Source organism: Crocodylus porosus, unplaced genomic scaffold (assembly GCF_001723895.1).
Source record: "Crocodylus porosus isolate Cpor-Errol unplaced genomic scaffold, CroPor_comp1, whole genome shotgun sequence".
NCBI lineage: Eukaryota > Metazoa > Chordata > Crocodylia > Crocodylidae > Crocodylus > Crocodylus porosus.
Window position 1 is genome coordinate 101286290 of NW_017728931.1, and position 20411 is coordinate 101306700.

Below are 20411 nucleotides of genomic sequence, written 5' to 3' on the forward strand. Positions count from 1 at the left end.
ATGGCAAGCACCGGCCGGTGCTCAGCAACCACCTGCAGATGCCACTGGCAGTGGTGGCAGCAGCCAGCAGCAATCGCGAACTGCCTGCAGATGCTGCTGGTGGTATTATCAGCAAGCAGGGTGGGGGTGGTGAGCAGCAACTGCCTGCAGGTGCTGCTGGCAGTGTCAGTGGTGCCTTTTCACAGGGGGTGCACTGCCACACTCAGGCAGTGTACCTGTGAGCACCCCTATGCATCACCAATGCCCAGTTCCCTGCTGTGCCCCTGTGCTGGGTGCTGATGGCAGCTGCCCTGGGCCAGCAACAGAGGGACAGCAGCATGGGGGCTTAGGGAGTTTGTACAGGACCCAGCAGCATGTCCTCACCATCCTTCCCATCCAGACCCAAGCCTGCCCATGTACTCACATCTGTGTCCTCCACCTGGGGCCCCTGCTGGAGCCTGGAGGAGACTGGCAATCTCGTGGCACTCTGGGGTGATATACACGTCCAGAGGCAGTTTGAGTGTGGTAGGCACTCAAATGCTGACATTTATGAGGCCCTGTCAGGCACGATGTGGGAGTGCAGGCACTCCTGGTAGGCATGGCAGTACTGCAGTAAAATAAAGGCCTTGTGGGGACAGTGGGTGGCTATGACCAACCATGATCGTTGGTCTGGTCATGCCTACAAGGCCATGCCCTTCATGCAGCAGCTGACCCAGATTTTGGTGCCCTGGGACCCAGGCCACAACCCTTTGTTTTTTGCCACCAGGGACAGTTTGGCCAAGCCCACACCCTGCCCTGACCCCTCCAATGACACATCACCAGAGGAGGGACCTTTGGGCATTCACTGTCCTGCCCTGCCCAGGTCCCCAGCTGCTCAATCCACTAACAGCTCAGGGAGCCCTGGCCAATAGCTGCCTTGGCAGCTGCATAGCCCCAGACCTCACTACAAGGAGTGGCTGGCCATGTCACAGTTGGCCATCAGCAGAGGTAGGTCCTCCCCAGGGGGAACCCCTCAATGGGTGCCTGCCTGCTGCTCACTGTGGGCCCCAGACATTGGGCACATCCAGACACTATCTGAGGCCCACAGTGAGCCACCAGCTTTGCCAGCCCCAGACACATGGTAAGCCCTGCACTGGACATGGTCCCTGTGTAGCTTACTGCCTAGTAAATTTAGTCATGACAAATCCATGTGTAGACATGCCCAGTATGATACAAATGTTGTTACTTTTCTCTGTCAGATGCCATGGCTGTCTGCTTTTACCTCAGGATTTTCCTGCTGTTTTCATGATCTTATCTGAACATGCTCATCCCTCCTAACTAGGTCACTAATTCCAAACGTGACCCTTTTGGAGGATTTTTTAGTCAGTTGTTAGCATGCATACACAGGCTTGATTTCAGCAGCAAAGTTTTTTCTCTATAACCTCCTCCTTTATATTGGTTTCAAGGTGGTACAGGGCTACTGGTTCCATTTCCATCCATGTTCTCCCATGTGTTGCTTTCTACAGAGACCATGGTATAAATGCCTGGGAATACCTTCATTTTACCATCATACCTTTAGTATAGTCTCTGGTGTAGAGCATAAGCTATCCATTGGCTATAGGCAGCTCCCTATGTCTAGCTACTCCTTCATAGACAGGTAGCAGTGTTCGTGGCCAAGTCTTTAATCATCAGAGTTACAATAATTTTGAATAAATACAGACTCTCATTAATGTTAGACTATACGTTTCCAGTTAGAAGATGTTCTCAGTTTGTTTACTAATATTTATATGAAGTTTGGAATAAAAACTCTCTTGTTTAGGGTGCCATCAGCTGACTTTAACAGATTTGGGGGCCATTAGTACTTCTACATTTGACACGCAAGCTGCAGTAGATTGTAATTCAAGTTCAAAAAAGCTATAACTTCTAAAGAAAAGTATATTTGGAGTGTCTGCGAAATCAAATGTCTATGTTGTGGTAAGGGATCCAAGGAAATATGCGTCTGTGTTTAAGCATGCATGTGCAAGACAAATTTCTTCATTAAGCAGGCACACATTTTAATGTCAAGTTCCACTTCTCTCCCACATCAGTGGATAACTGAGATTAAAAGATTGCTGTACAAAACAAAACAGAAGAAATCTTCACAGGTTATTTTAGCATGCCAATCAGCTGCTGCTTTAAAAATTGATCAGAACTTGTTGTGTTGGGATAGTCCTCAGTGATGTCTCTCCAGAGACAAAAACAATATGGCTACTAATCTCTCATGGCTAGTTTTCCCAGAGTAGGGAACTAAGAGTGAAAATGGGTTGGGTTTCTTAAATTAGTTTATAGGCTTAATTATCTTAAGTTCACATGGAGGATAAATGATTGAACACATAGTGTATTATGTGTATTCATGTTAAAGGTATGAGAAAGTCATCTTTTCCCTTAATTACTCATACGGGTAAGTTGAATGATATTTGATAAATGTTTTCTTATATATATGTGGCAGTTTGTAGTTCAGGAAACCCCCTTGATTTATTCCCCAGTATGCTCAATTTCTATATGCCTGGAGGACAGTAATCTTAGGATAAATTTACCCATGAAACAGCTCAAGCATAATAATTTTGACTATGAATTAAGAAGTAAAATAATGTGAATTCCTCATTTTAAAAATATGATCTATAGGATCTGCAGCTCTGGCCATATACTTCAGAAGTGTAATGGTCTCAAAGTACAGTAGTAACAATTTTTCCTATCCTCATACTATATTAGGCTTATGCTAACATTTTATACTGTTCAAAAAATAGAAAACTTTCAAACATCTGTGTATAGGTGCCTCAGTCATGTTTAAACTTACACTAGGCATCCTTTGTTTATGAAGTTTATGAAGTGGATATTAATTTTGCTGGAAGTCAATTTTCAAGAACTCTCAAGAAGAGTTGTCACACCTTTAAATATGTGGAGGTATCTTCAGACAGATTCGTCAGCTGTTTGTGGAACTGAAAAAAGACAATACAGCATTTTATCTGATTTTTATTACTGCCAATACCTGACAAACTGGCAGCTGTTTTTTTTCATTCAGTATGAAAAGTCAGATGTACTCAAGTGATTTTTCCATATACAAATATAATATAATATAATATACTTAATTTTAATAATAGTATATGAACACACATACATATATATGTAGGTACATATGCATGGACATACGACTGCGTGTATACATTTACTATTGCTGTTTCTTTTAGTTTATAAATCAAATGTACCTAGTCCATCCTTCTTACAATAATTCACATAAAAGTACACAAAGAAACTGAGCATGGCATTTCCATATACAGTAACATAACATTAAAGTGATTTCCTTAGTTTCTCCAGCAATGTGGACTGTTCTGTCCCCTTCACCTTAGCTACATGGATGTGTTTGTTTCTTAAATATCACATTTTGCTCCTCCCTCTCAAATTTCATTTCCTCAACCACTGCACCCACACTCTATTTAAAAATATTGCCTGTTTTAAATCTCAGACATCTCCTTTTCCAATCTACCCGCACTCTCTTCTTCATCTTGCCACAATCTAATACACATATACATGGTGTACGCAGAAACTTCAATGGAGAAAAAAATCAAGTGCTATGTTATAACATCATTATTATGAGATGTTATCAACTCATCTGCCAAGTTTAGCAGGCCTGGATAGAGATGCACTTGAATGGCTTAGGTTTCAAGAACTAAGGCGAGAAATGTCAGGGTATAGTTTGGAGTCATTTATCTTTCTCTATTCAAAGGCCTATCAATTCTTTCCTCAGTTCACTAGTTGCTATGGAATGATTAGGGAGGCTAGATATAACCAACTTTATGTCTCTAATATTCTAGGCAGTTGGGGCAATCAAGTTCCCTGGTTAAGACTGGGCATGGACAGAACTAATGGAATAATGTTACACTGACACTGGTGATCTGGGAAAAGCAGCTGGAAAACATGCTGATTATATTGGCCCTTCTAAGACAGGCCTTTTATCAGCTGAGTTTGCAGTTCAGACATTCTGATTAATTCATTACCTACTGCTAAATAATAAGGGAGCAGCAACAACAGTGAATGCTTTCTCATTCGCACCTTGCCTGGAGATTGCAGCAATTTCTGCCATGATCTTTGCCTTTATAAAACGCAAGATCAAATTGCTCAAGATAACTTCCTTTTGAAATTTAGGGTGATGCAGAATGTCATGGCCAATTTCTTAAATCGGCTGTCCTGGCCATATAAAAATTGTACAAAATACTCTGTGACCCACATTCCTGGTGTGCATGATTCAACATGTTCAGTTCTTTGCTTTGACTGTTAAAGTTCTAGATGACAATGAGATCTACCTATAGAAAGACTGACTTTTTGCTTGTCAGATACTCAAAAGTTTCAGTCTGTGGAAACACTCAAGACAGAGTAACCATGATTTAAAAGAAAAGGGAAAGCCTTCTAAAACAGACTCTCCATTAGGGCTTATTGACTTTGATTTTACTTTAGAATATATTCTGTACCTAGTACATTGACCATCATGAAATACTGGAAAGCTCATCTCTTTTTTAGGCCTTAAAAATAGAGCAAGGAACTAAGGGAAAGGGTTTCTTAAATTAATTTAAAGGCTTAATTACTTAAGTTCACATGGAGGATAAATGACTGAACACATATTGTATTATGTTTATTCATGTAAAAGGTATGAGGCAGTCAGGTAAGTTGAATGATATTTGATCAATTTTTTCTTATATACATGTGACATTTTGTACTTCAGGAAACCCCCTTGATTTATTTACATTTAAATTTATTGTTTAACAATACTGGGGCAGGTTAAACATTTCTTTCAAATACAAACTGCCTGTTAGTTTTGAGAACTTGTTGGAACTTGTTGAAACTCCATCTGAAAGGAGAAGCCAAACTTGTACATTCCGGGCATGTCTACATGTGTGCATTTAATAAGCATTTGCCCAATTTGAGTTGCATTAAAGGCACATGTCTACACATGTGCACCCTTAATGCACCTTAAAAATGGCTATTTCAGGCTATTTGAGCCTAAATTTAATACTTACATAAACCAAGTATCAAATTTAGGCACAAATAGCGAAGGTGCATTGGCGCACATGTGGACACGCTAATGTGCATTATTGCAGTAAGCATCAATGGATGCACACCATGTTATTGCACATTAATGTGTCTGTACATATGCTAATATGACTTAACTATTCATGTCTACATTTAATGTGCTTTAATGTGCATTAGCATGTCCACATGTAGACATGTGCCTAAATTGCCTTAGTGCACCTTAAGCAAAGGTGTGTTAGGCATTTATACACATATATGTGTCTGCTCCAACATGCCGGAGATCCAGTGCATTGGAACAGACTTGATTAATCAAGTCTGCTCTGCATGTGAGCTGAAGTCCCTGATGCTGTGTCACATATGTTTGTATAAACGGCGAAATGTGAGTCAGCAATGAGAAAATAGTGGCAGTGCGCTTTCGAACACCTTAAGTGTGTTTTAGTTTAAAAGTGCACCACTGCTATTTTCTCAGTGCTGATGTACATTTTGCCATTTATACAAATGGATGTGCCACAGCACTGAGTCCTTTTAAAAGCACCCAGCACTGGGGTGCAAGCGTGTGTACAGACGCCCATTAAAGTTAGGCATGCATAAATATATAGGCCGACACACCCTCTTGTACTTTGACAATAGGCCTATAATCAAGGGATATACACTTACTACTTTATCTCCCCCTACGTTCTACATTATGTTTAAAAAGTAACATAAATTAATTGAATGTGAAAAGTACTAGATTTGCAGCTATGATTATCAAAACCTTTTATGCATATCATGGTCTGTAGCAGCAGCAGTTTTCCCATCTTGCACTTTAATCCTTATTTGCAAGGTTAACTTTTAAGACTAATATGTAAATGTCTCCATATAGAGATGCATATACCATTTGGAATGCACAATAGGTTTTGATTGATCCTTCAGAAGTCAAGAACAATGCTACATACTCTTGTGAGCAGCATCTCATCTATTCACTTATTATGTACATACATACAGACCTTTCATTACTAAAGCATTCCTGTAACATAATAGGCTAAATGAATATTGGTCTTTCTTCTGAGACTGCCAGAAGAGGTGCCAATTAGAGTAAAACTCTGTTTATGCAATAAGGGTTGGAATAAATATCAATACAAAAACAGTACTACTCTATGAGTGGAGTCATATTTAAAGCAGGGTAGATATGTATCTTTATAGACTAACTAAATAAAACATATAGAGAGAGTACAAGCTTTCATGAACCCAAGTTCACTTCATCAGAAGGTATGAAAGGACATGAAGAAGGCAGAGTATAAGAAGGAGAGAGAAATTAGAATAAAAAAGACAAGGAGGGTAGGCAATGAGAGTGAGACAGAGAAATGGGAAAAGTGGGCAGTGCCTGGAGACATCAGAAAACCCTTAGGAACAAAGGGGGTCATAAAGGTTAATGTACGTACTGAACTACAATCTATAGTCGCTCTTTCTACCATACTTAACACAGTCCACTTTGTGGATGATTTCTTGTTCCACAATTTCCCATTTAAACTGCTTTTTAATTTTTATTTTTTTTGCCTGAGAACAGTGTAGGCGTGTCCAGGAGAGTGAAGTGTTCTGCTATAGCATTTGTGTCTTTCTACAACTGATGTCAGATTGGTGTCCATTCATTCTTACATGTAGAGGATGACCTGTCTGTCTGATGCAGACAGTAGAGGGGCACTGTAAGCAGTTGATGGCTTGTATGTTGTTGGTACACATTGGAGTCATATTGTCTATATACAAAGAAAAGGAATGAGAGATCCAGACCACTACAGGTCCATTAGTTTGACCTTAATACCTTCATGTCCTTTCATACCTTCTGCTGAAGTGACCTTGGGTTCATAAAAGCTTGTACTCTCTATATATGTTTTATTTAGTTAGTCTATGAAGATACATATCTTCCCTGCTCTCAGTATGACTACACTTATAGAGTACTACTGTTTTTGTATTGATATTTTTTCCAAGGTTTAGGACAAATATTGAAGGAATGAGCAATTAAGATATGGATGCAATTTGTTTTCATCCAAGGAAAATTGCCATCACACTAATCTGCTTTTCAGATAAGGTCAATGCAGCGCACTTAATTTATATAGATTTAAGTAAAGCATTTGAAAACAAAATCCTCATAGGAAATTATTAGTTAAGGTAGAGAAGATAGAGATTAATACTATGGATATAAAATGGATTAGGAAGCCGGATAAAGGGAAAAACTACAATGGACAGTATTGAAAGGGGAGCTACCACATTGAACAAAAGTTACTAGTGGTGTTCATTCTTGATATGACTTTGATGAAAGTTAGATCAGCTGAAAAACATCATTATCCTGTGCCAGTGGTCATTGGATATAAGCAGCTATTAGACATGTGGACGTAGACAGAAGGCACAGGACCCATAGTTGCACATTGTAGACCAGCTGCTGACAGCTAGGTGGCTTGAAAAGCAGTTCTAGGCCATAACGGGGGAGGCATCTGCCAGGCAAAGCATTGCCATGTTAAGCACCCCTTTGCACTAATGAAAGATACAAAGGCACCAGGCTGTATCCTAAGATTGGGGTCAATATCTTTACAAGAGACTCAGAACATGATCACTTCTGCACTGTAAACTCCAAATGCACTGTAGTTTTAGAATTGCTCGCTGTAATGGAATTCTGGTATTTGTAGTGATGATTAAAATGCTTCATTTCTATTTGAACAAGAATCTCTCTAATCAATAAACTTATTTTATTTTGTTGCCAAATAGAAAAGAATACATGGAGCTTCAGAGAGAAGCTGTTAAGAATCTGTTTTCCAAAGGGAATGGTTTTGTGTGCATGCCTGTGTGTGTTTAAATCTACTTTATTTCTTAATTCTTTTGTTGCTGAATTTCTACTGTACCTCCTGTTAACACCCCAATAGAAATCAATAGACTATTAGGCAGTTGAAGGATTCTTAGTACAAGAGAAAGGGACCAATTTTGCTGCAATTAAAATAAGAAAACATATCTAGGTATCATTGTTAGAAAGTAATGTATGGACCAAATGGCCTCCTTTCATTGTGAAATATTGAAATATATTTATATCATACTTAGGGAATATCATATTGACATGTCATATTTAGGGAAAATATTTGACATTGGTCTTGTTTAGATTGCTCCAGATCTATAAATGGGTTTGTAAAAATGCACTTTTCCACCTTGCTGCCCGTTCTCCCTGGTCCATCACTATTTCCTCATCATCTGGGAAGTTACAGGAATTAGGTACAAAGGTCAAAATTTTGGTCCCTTTATCAAACTTGTTGAGATATTTTTCTTTGGAGAAGACAACTTGCCTGAGCTAAGCTACTAGTGACTTTCTGAATTACCCTTTAGTGAATTTTACTTTAATAAGATCTGATTTTGATAAATGTTTAGGCTTAAACTATTTGAGAATAAAATAAGGCTTCTCATTCCATGCACTTACCTAGTTCTCTAGCCTGTTATACTGAGGAATGGGGGAGTGTTCTCATTCTAGGCAGAGGTTTATTATGGAAATCTGCAACGTGGAAAGCAGCCCACACAGTATATAATCAGCACTTGTGAGCTTCCTCTGTGGGTTAAGAATAAAATGATTAGGTTACTGACTGTGTGCTAGGAACAATTGTTCATTTAACCATACATAAACTGTTTTAGGGGTGTGAATAGGTCTTGTTGCTGAATCAAATGCTTTGCATAAAAATGTCATTAGGAAAGCTTCCTGGTGGGGTATTATGGGATAATAATTTCAGTGTTAGAAATGTGAACTTTGTTACATAAAACATAACAACCCTTTGCCTTGTAGGAGTCCACAATAAGCAAGACCGCTGTAACAGTCTTGTATTTTGCTACCTTTTTATTGCTGGAGCAATGCTGTAGCTAGAGAAAGGTTCTAAATCATCCTGTTAGCTCTGCCCCATTATCTTATATACTTCATGTTGGAACTGGAAATACTTTCAAATAGAAATTTATATGGTAGCATTAAATAACTTCAAACTCAATGTGCTTTTTCAAGGATGAATTAACTGCTCATATACAGTTTCTACTTAATAGTCTATAGAAATATACCAAAGAGCCAAAAACTGTATGCGTGTGTGTGTATGTGGAGGTAGAAATGGAGGGAGGTCTTTTATAGTTCTTGTATTTGAAGTGAAAGTTTTAACAGCAACTGAAAAAGTTCTGTGAAGCACACCACGTTTTATGATCTAATTTTTTGTAAGCAGTATTGATCAAAACTATTCTGGCAGCAGAAACAGAACAACAGAGTAGTAGCCAAGTGCCTCCACACAACCAAATAAGAGCATAGAGTAGTAAATGAAAAGCAAGATAAAGAGGCCCCAAGAGATCGCATAAAATGTGGTATTACAGAATATTAAAACCACTGCAGATAACCAGTAGCATATGAACAAAATTAAAATAGACAGGCTGAAGCTGCAAGCTGGGAAGCATTAATTCGTTTCTCACTAATGTTTCCCTAATGGATAGTTCTGATGCATGATGGGGATTTATTTTTAAATAATGTTATTTCACTACTAACTGACCTTCCTGTCCAGTCCAATTGTCATAAGAAAGGAGGGTACTTGAAAGAGTTTTTTGAGGAAAGAGAACATTTAGAGTCACTCTAAAAGACAGCTTCCAAACAGGATTTGTGTTTTGTTCTTGCCTTTGACAACTATTTGGGTCACAACACTTCCTACATGGTATTATATCAAGTACTGTCAGTCCCTTGGGCTGCAAGATTGCAGTATGTTCCCAGTCTTGCAGTGAGCTCCATAGGGGTTGACCCCAGTGCTCTAGTGAAATGCCAGGGACTTAACAGACCTCTGTGCAAATTCAGGCATCCACCCACATAAATTTATTGCAAATGGCTGTAACTAAAAATAATTAGATGACTCAATAAAATAGTGCATTATTAGTCAGCTGGTCAAACAGGGCCCGAGGAGGGCAATTTGCTAATAATACCATAGTAAAGAAAAAAGTACTTCCAGAAGTAACCACAACCAGTGATCCTGCAAAGCTAGAACCACATGTTTAACTTGACACAGCAATTGTTGTTATTTAGGAATTTGCCTGAAGTAACAACTAGGAGCCGCAGAAATGTGTCAGAGGCCCATTACGCTAGAACCTGTGTAAACACAGAAAATAGAACCCAGGAGAGTATAAGTATAGAAGAATTACAGTTGGCACAAAACTCTGGTTAAATTGATATGCAATAGCTTTTAAATAAGCTACTTGTCTTAAACTTACAAGACAAGGCTCTAATCCTTTCTTAAAGACCATGCAATTGAGCCCTTTTGCTTCTTTACTTTTATAATAGCCCCTTTGACTTCAGGAAGTCACATGCACAGTTCTCAATTCAGGAACAGGCCTCAAGGAAAAAGGGACACGTTAATTTTACACTTGGAGAGAATCTCTAGATCAGCTAGCCTTTTCTTGGCCTCATGGTTGGTGCATCACACTACTGAAGTGTTATTAAATAAACCTGGTACTTATAACAAGCAGCTTCTTTCCCATTAAATACGAGCAAATGGGAAAATATTTTCACAAGAGCAACCTAGTGATTATCTATCTGAAATGCAGATTTCAAATTCATTTTCTAGATTTATTGTTTTCTGCCAAAATTGATTTGGAAAAAAAAAACAAAAACATTTGTAATCACCTAATATGTGGTTAGCAATTTTCCATTTCATTACACAAACCTTGTATCTTATTGCCCATTTAAATGAATACCTGTTAAATGAATAGACCTGTACAAGACATACTATTTTTCGATCCATCAAACCAAAACATACATAGTACTACGTAAAACTTTAGCAAATTCATACTGAACAAAGCCACTTTTTAAAAGATTAAAGTGGCAATATACCACAAAGGAAAAACAATAGGAATTAAATTACTTCATGTAGCAGATCTGTTAACTGAACGTGCTGTTCTCCAAAATAACTCTGCATGACATATATGACTACAGTATAACCCTCATTCGGCAAAGTCATGAACTGGTCTAAGGAGATTCTCTGCTTCTTGCACGACCAAACATTTAACATGACTGTGTGAACATAGCATTCACGAGAGTGAGGGACTATTTGCACTCAACACAACTAAGCTAGACACAGAACCTACTGCATTCCTTCCCACATCAGTCTTGCCTTCCATCACTCAGAAATTGCAGAGCCATGTCTCTAGAGAACAGCCAACTGAAGTATAGTGGTGAATCTGATGTGATGGCATTCCACAATAGACTAGGATTAGGCCCCAAAGCTAATTTCTTCTTTGACCCAAGCTGGTATTTCAAACCCAAGAATTCAGAGGTGAAAGCTTTTAACAACTTTTCCTTTTATAGCCAAAGTCAGAGCCCAAAGCAATAGACCTGAGGGTCTCTTTTGGTGCATGTGGGTTGAACTTTGCTATCGGACTTACTGACAGGTTGACATGAAAGATAGGAAATAAAGTTTGAGCACCCTAGCGGCATTTTTATAAGTTATTTATTTGATTTTTGGTCAGAATTTTTTTTTCTCATAATATTTCAGAGAAAGAAGGGAAAACAATGAGTTCAGATTTTGTGTATTGGTTCATGAGTAAAGTGACAACATTCAGAATAGTTAAACCAAATAATTTTTATATGCTGTCCCCTATAGGAGTGTCTGGTCCTTTGCAAGAGGCTCCGAGTTACTTATGGTATGGCAGATGTGTGACAGCAGCCAGGGAGAATAAAAATACTGTGTTTTAAAATTTAGCAAATTGTATTTTAATACTGCTATTGCCATTAGTATTTTTATTTCCAGAGCTATAACAACACAGTGGTGAAGTTAGGAGCAATTCACAATTTGGGCCATGGCTTAAAATGTCATCCAAACCTCTTCTGTTGCCACATATTGATGATATTTCTAGTGACACCTGACTGTTTTTTCAGTCACTGTGATATAAAATCTAGTGCATTAGACTTCTACACTGGTAAAAGATACACCTGAGGATGTTGTAGACAAAAGTGAATGATTCGTAATGGCTGTAAGCCTGTACCATTGTCCTGAGGGCTGTACAGTCCTTTGTGCTTCCAGCTCAGATTAATGTGGATAAATTAAGTTTCTTTTGTCGCTTCTGATAATATTTTCCAGGATTTTTTTTAATAGCCCTGAAATGAAGGCAGTTCTCTTCTTCCTAATAACATAATATCAACTAGGCACTCTCACCTTGTTCGATCTACTATACAGAGCTGTTCTTTTTAGGGTTAGTGATGCTAGGCATAACTGTGTTTTCCAAGGGAGAGCTAGTGGTGTGACTTGGTTTGGTTTGGTTTGGTTTGGTTTGGTTTGGTTTGGTTTGGAAGACAGAGTAATAGAGATGAACTCAAATGTCCGTGAAGAGTGAGGTTTTTCGAGCATATTCATTATGAAAAAAATATCTTTTGAAACAGAAGAGGAAGGAGAAGAAAATAAAATGTATATTCAACAAAAGCAGAAAAATGGTTAATATTCATTACAATTCAGAAATTGTTCTGAGCAATTAATATGAAATGTAGAAAGTTCAAAGAAGAGTCCCAAAAGGCAAGGAAAAAAATGAGGTCTGGTTGTCAGGACACAGAACTGAATGCCAAGACGTCTTCACTTCTAATGTTTTCCCTGACAAAATCCTTGTTTGAATTGCCCTACATTTGTTTCCTCATCTGAATTATGGCAATAATAATACCATTTAACTGGAACGATCGGACAAGAAACATTGACATCCACCTACAGGTTTTATGAAAATCAAATAATCATTGAAATTCATCATACATTGCTTTTTATTTGTCTGCATTGTCTTTTAGAAAAGCCGAGTTTGAGAGCTTTGACATCCAGATAGTATGCACAGTACTGCCACTTTAAAGTGGTGGAGAGGAGATGCCAGACTTGGCTATTCAGTGATTCCAAGATGGTAACTACTGTTTCAAAATAACAATGGCTTTAGTACTATCCTCAGGTAGTAACTTCAGCTCCTCTGACAAGGTTAATAGGATGCATTTTACAAAGAAAAATTGATAAAGAAGTTTTTGCCCTTCCCTGTAATGTCCCTGTAGAGAGACAACCCTTTCTAAGTGGCTATTTTGATAATTTTATTCTTCTATGTAATTGACCTGAAGTGGGGACGCACCATTGTGAAACCCTTCACGTAGGATTTTATAGCGCCCTCAGGTTCCTTAAGGTCTCATCTCCTTTTCTGTTTAAGCATCTGATTGTAAGACTGTCTGGTACTGACAAACTCAAACCAAAAATAAAAAATCAGAGATAATACTAATAAAATCAAAACTGAAAAAAAAAAATAACCCTCCAAGCCCTTACCCAGTAAGATTTGAATCCTGAAAAAGGAGATAATTCAGAAACTTACAAAGTCTATTAAAGACTTTGCTGTTACTATCTATTTCACACAGAAGACAGTCAAAACTGTAGGGATAAGCAGAAGTATAAAACTCTTAGCTAACCAGCTGTCTAGACAGATAGAAGTATCTGACTATTAATACAGCAACAATAGACCGTGTCTATGTAGATGCATTCTCCTCCATTTTGGAGCTCTACTATTTCCTCACTCACTTGGCAAGTTTCCCAGTATGTGTACTAAATTCTGGTGACAACAATATTGACACTTCTTTACTCCAGTGAAAACGGCTACATTTCTGTTTCGCTTAAATGATAGAAAAGTCCAGACACAAGATGTTCTAAAACTACAAGTAAAATCAGAGAGGAAAAACGTGCATGATTTATTGTCAAAGATAGGTCTGACGTATACCATAAAGCTCTGACGTCCATTTCTGAGAAAATGAGCAGCTATCTTTCAATGGAAGATCTATTTCAACTACAATATTTAGAGGGAAAAAGGGGAAGATAAATCAAAATCAGAATTTTAATCTTAATTTTGAAGTTTCTGGCATTGGCATGTGCAAACCAAATTTTACAGTCAGCCTTGACATAGATATTGTGAGAATGTTTCATTTGAGGTTTGACTCCTCTGGTAGAGTCTGTTATTTTTGTGCTACTTATTTAAAGTAACTGGATTCTACCTGTAGGTGGCCAATGGAAAATTTCTCTTTCAGATGGCTGTCATGGGATGGGGTCCTCAAGGATTGCTGTGTTACCCCTAGGGCGCCTCAACCATGCCAATTTGGCTTGATGGGCACCCTCTATTCTTCCTGCCACATCTTGATGTATTTATAATATAGGGATGCTGCCTTCACAACCAACTGGACATGGTCCTGATGGATTTCCTTGAACCCCATGGATTCCTTGACCCCTTGTGGGTTCTATTTCAAAATAGATGTCATGGGACATCCCAGCCTTATGGGCTATATGTGTGGCTCCAACTGCCCCTTTACCATGCCCCAAGCCTTGCAGATGGCACTGACACTGTCCTGTCTAGGCCTTGCTGTGATTTGGCCCCCTTGTCCTCTCTCTGGGCTCTCCATACCCCTGTCACTGCACCTCACTGGTGCCTGGGCTCTTCACAGCCCTGTTGCTGTGCTCCAAATGCTGCACCCTCTCTGGCACCAGGGTCTGTGCACCCCACATGCTGCACCCTCTCTGGTGCCGGGGTCCCCACACTATTGCAGGGCCCCAAGGAGGCCTTCTCTTCCCCCAGGAGCCTCTCCCAAACCACTGGTCTTATATAACAGCAAACAAAACATAAGGCCTTGGGCTATAACATAATACAAAAGATCAGGGTGTGCTCTGATCCTTTAAAAGGATCAGGTTTCATCCCTGGCACTAAGTGTCTAGTAGGCAAGGGTACCTGTGGGGCTCATGAAGCCCCTTTAGCCCTAGATGCAGCATACCAGGCAGTTGCAGTGTCACTGGGCACTTCTCCCTGCAGGCTCCTTCCCTTCTGGCTGCTAGCAGGAAACGCCCTCCCTGGCCTCTGCCCTGGGGTTTATCTATATACCAGGCCCTGCCCCTTCTAGTCAGCTGACCACTGGCAGGTGTGGGCCAGCTATCACATTTTGGATGCCATGATATATTGAACATTTCATTAAAACCTGAAAATTATTAATTGTATTTTGAAATTAAAAAAAAATATTCTAAACACATTACACCTCTCTGTGTTAGGAAGGTATCTAGCCTTTCAAATGAATTTTCTCTTGCAAATACAAAAGGCATTAATGTCCTCTAGGGAGTAATGGTCTGAAAAATTGCAGTTAAAAAGATTCTGAGACACACTACTAGGAAAACATTACAGTCAGTATAAGAACTTGACTCTCCCCACTCCCTAATTTTTTTAACTGTCTCATTACTTAATATGAACATATTTTAAATTGGAGGAAAGTATGTTTCAAAGCAAAACTTGTTTTTAGTCCTGAGCAAATTCTTACTGCCTAATGATAAATTTCCAGGAGCAGAAAATTGTGATGGAAACATTGAGACTTTCATAGCTATAGAGTACAGTTATTGGGCACTGATCCGTGCAGGTGTTCACACACATACTTTAAAATAAATGTAGTCAAGCAGAATAAAATACATTTTCTAAGTGCAGAAACTGAGTTAAGCATTGTAATGTAAAAGTCAGTATGATTAAGGGATCAGACCACCCACTGTCTGAAGAAAAATTCTTGTACCATATATTCTATATCTGCACTGTCCACAGGTTGATTTGAAGCATTTCAAGGTGGAAACTCTACTGACTCAGTAATGAAAAAGATGCATTAAAACAAAAAATGGCAAAAAGATTTATTAATTTATGCATTTGTATTCTCTGCAGCCTGAAATTTTCCTGGACAGAAGCCTTTACTGTGTTCACAGGAAGGCCTCAAATAATCAAGACACTTAAATACATACTATCTTAATTCTATCCTAATTTATCAAAGCATTTTAGAGACATGCTGAACTACTATGCGTGTGCTTAACTGTTTGGTGAATGGGGATTTACACATTTGGCTTAAATCCCATGAAGAAGGGCCTGTAGATGAGGGTTGTATATAAAGACTCAGGTTAGCAAAACTAAAATTTTTACTAAAGCTTTGTAAAAACCAAGAATGTCTTAAAATATAGAAGATTTTTTATACATTAAGATCACATAATACATTGCTTCATTTTTTTTGCTATTGCAGGAATCCTTAATGATTATTAAAGCTGTTATCATTAGGGATCTACTGAACTCAAGGGGGTGGCCAGCAATTTCACTGGCAGATCCTGGGGCTGGCTGCCATTTTTGTGGGTTGAGAACGGTGCCCCTCCCCATCTCTGATTGGCCAAGGGGTCACAGCAGTCCCACTCTTAACTGCAGATTGCCACATGGCCTGAAACCATGGCTTAATGACCCTGATTAAGCCTGGGGAAACCATTAATCCATAAGCAGTCCTCCCCCACCCTGCCCTGCCCCACCCTGCTCTGCCCCCTGTCCTCCCTACCTCTTCCTCCCCTCCTCTCTTCCTTTCCCCCTTCTGCCTTTCTACCTCTGCCTTTGCCTCTAGCTCCAAGACTTCAAGGCTTCCTTGCCTTTTCCCTGCTTTCTGGTACGCTTTTTTTTTCTTTTCAGTGAGATCACCAAAATTGCAGTTTATACTTTTTTGCTAACCCCATGCTTTTTTGCAGAGCTCACCCAGAATTGCAGTTTCCACAAAAATTATTCAATGGCATTTTTAGTTGGTCTCTAGTTACCATAAACAAAAACTATATTTTTGATTAGAAGGTGAAATACATTTCTTGTAAAATGATAAAAGAACAACTGATTTAATTGTGGTATGTCCCTTTACAAAACTAATCTACTGGGTGACTAAATTGCTGTTTTATGAAGTGTCCAGTTCATGCTATATAGAATCAGCACAGTTTATATGAATGCCTTTTCCTAGACAGTAGAGAGGGTATTTGGTAGTTTTATACCTGTTCCAAGAATTTGCCCAGTTTCTTGTGATCTTTTTTACTGGTACACATGATTTCCCAGAACTACCATCATCTTCTCAGAGGGGAGATTCTATCCACAAGCTAGATCCACTAGCTAGAATCTCCATACATAAGATTGTTGAGGCCCCATCCTGTTGGCATGTTCAGCCAGGCCTAACGTGCATTAACAGATCATAGGGTCATAGGATTTTAGGAAAGTAGGGCCAGAAGGGCCCTCACAAGGCTATCCAGTCCAGCCACCTGCTCAAGGCTATAATCATCCCTGATTAAAATATCCCAGCCAAGTGTCTGTGTAGCCTGCTCTTGAAAATGTCCAGGGATTGAGATTTCACAACTTCCCTAAGTAGCCTGCTTCATGTTTGACCAGCCTCACAGTAAAAATATTCCTCATGATCTCCAATTTAAATTTTTTCTCCTTCAGTTTTAGGCCATTGTTCCTAGCTCTGTCTCCTACAATCACAAAGAAAAGTCTATCTCCCTCCTCTTCATAATTGTCCTTCAGGTATTTGAAGATTGTCATCAAATGTCCCTGCAGTTCTCTTCTTAAGACTAAATAACTCTAGTTTTAGTCTTTCCTCATAAATCTTGCCTCCCATGCTCATGATTATTTTTGTTGCTCCTTGCTGGACTTTTTCCAAACTGTGCATATAACTCTGGAAGTGTGTGGCCCAAAACTGGAACACATTACTTAAGGTGATACCTCACCAATGCAGAATAGAGTGGAAAAATTACTTCCCTTGCTTTACAAGTGGCACTCCAGTTACTGTAACCCAGGATGCAGTTGGCTATTTTTTTCCAACAAAAGAAACTATTGACTCCTGTTCAGCAAATGTAACCTTCAGGTCCTTCTCTGCAGTACTGCAGCCTAGCCACTCAGTCCCCTGTCTATGTTTGTGCATGTGATTATTTTGCCCAAGTGTAGAACTTTGCACTTGCCTATCTTAAATCTGATCTGATTGATTGCAGACCATTTTCTGGTCTATGGAGGTCATTCTGGATCCTAGCCCTACGTCCAGAGTATCTTCAATTCCACCCAACTTGGTGTCATCTGCAAATTTGCTAAGTGGGCGCTCAGTCACATCATTCAATCATTAATGAATATGTTGAACAATACTGGGTCCAGGGCAGACCACTTTGGAACCCTACTTGATAACTCCTCCCATCTAGACATTGAGTCATTGGGTGCATCTACATATTCCATAAGGAAGTACTAAAGCACGGCTCAGTACAGGTGGTTACAGTGCAATGTGTGTGGCTCACAATTGGATTTCACCACTACATTGCTGTAGCAGTGCACTATACTGACAGAGCATGCTGCTACAGCAATGTAGCTGGCATTCACGTATAGACCCACATGATCACTATGTTACTGTAGCACGCTGTATGGTGACTTAGTGCATCACTACATCACCATAGGGTGATGTGCAGATGTACCCATTGAGGACTATGTACTGAGTACAATGATCTGATCAGTAATGTATCAGCCTTACAGTGCTTTCATCTAATATGTATTACCGTAGCTACCGTAGTAGTTCATGAGAATGTCATGGGAGATAGTGTTAAAAACCTTACTAAAGTCAAGGTATATCACATCTACTGTTCTAACTGCATCCACAGAGTCTGTCACCTTATTATAGAAGGAAATCAGGTTGGTCAGGCATGATTTGGTTTTGCTGAATCCATACTTGTTTTTCCTGATCACTTTGTTCTCCTCTTGTTTTACTTCACAATGGATTCCTTGAAGATTTGCTCCATAATATTCCTAGATATTAAGGTCAGGCTGTTTGGTTTGCAGTTCCCCAGATCCTTCTCCTCTGGTTGCTGCCCCTATTTGTGAAAACTAAAGAAAAAAAGGCATTACATATTTCAGACTTTTTGTGTAATTTGTAACTACATTGCCTTCTGCAAGGGACCCATGGTTTCTCTAGTCTTCCTCTTACCTTTGACATACTTGTAGAATCCTTTTTATTGCCTTTTATGCCTCTTGCCAGATATGAGTTCAGCACATGGCATAGCACCCACAGATGCATTCATTCAAAAATATGACCAGAATAGGACTTGCCACTACCTACCTATTGGTTAGATCACTTGTTCAACAGTGGTTAGACTGCTTGTTCACATGGAAACCTAGTGTTACTCCCTCCCCACTTTTTATATTTCCAACTAGCCTGCTCTAACCACCAGACTAGAAACTATCATGGGATGGGGAATACTCTGAAGCCCTTCTTCCTCTTTATTGAATCTGTGTCAATGAGAAGCCAAGAAAGCAAAACTTACAGGGAAGAAAGCAAGCAAGCAATAGGAAGTATAAATCTTCCAACCAGTGATTAAGACAGTCTCCTGGGAAAAGAGTGTTGGAGAAAGGCATAATTTTAGAAACACTCATCTCTTTGGTGTGTCCTACTGTCTGCCTTAGGGATTCTGCCATGCCATTTGCTTATTGCTGAGAATTTTATTCTTAGGGAACTAACCCTCTCCACTGCTTGGGAACTTAGATATCTACTGTGGATTAGGTGGTATGATGTTAAACATAATTAGTTTCTTTGGATCTATATGCCTCGGTTTTCTGTCTGTAAAATGAAGATATTAGCATTTCTCTATCATACAGACCTTTAGTGGGACTATATTTAGGCCACACCTACAATAGATAAATAAAATAGAGAAGTGATTGTAGTGTTTATTTGGTTTGTGTCAGTTGTTGGCAGCATAAATTCTTCTTTATTTCTACAGTATGCACAGATCTTGAATCACTGTAGTGTGTATAATATAAATCCATTAAATAAATAAAATTAATTAAACTGGCTTTCTCATGAGGGGTGGGGATAGGTGCTGGTGGGTTGCGGGGGAACCAAAGCTGCTTTTCCAAATCTAATAAGGAAGAGTTCTATACTGGTATATCAGTACTACCAGTAGGTATTCCAGTATAGTAAACTGGTAGTATCGTGGATCCGACTTATACCGTCCCTTGGATAGTACCGATTATTCCATCCCTACACCCTTTTCCTACCTTGAACAACATCATTAATTCCAGCAAATACCCCAACTCAGGGATGCTCAGGTGTGCTCTGGCACACAGCACCATGTTATCTGTCCTGTGGGACTCCCCATGGGTCCAGAAATTTGATGGCAGGAAAGCAGTGGGACTGCTCCCTTTTGACCAAATGTCCAGACTCATATAGATCCCCCGATCCTGCACTCTGGATTGAATGAGCAATCCCATGGTGCAGGGCCAGGTTGGGGTGCTGTTGAGCCCCAGGGCCCAATCCTGACAGTAGGGGGCAGTGTGAAGCCCCTGTGAGAGGGTAGCCCCATACTTCAAGGAACCAATCCTGATGTGGGGGGCTAGGAGGTACTGGTGCCAGGATGTGTAACCTAGAATGCTGTAGTTGATGCCAGAATGCTGGAGATGATGCCAGGCCCTGAAGGACCAATCCAGAAATCGGTGGGTTGGATGGGGCAATGTTACATGCAGGGCCCAATCCTGGTGCATGGGGCTCCATCTAGTCTGTGGGACCAACACTTTGAGCACCACTGCCCTAATTA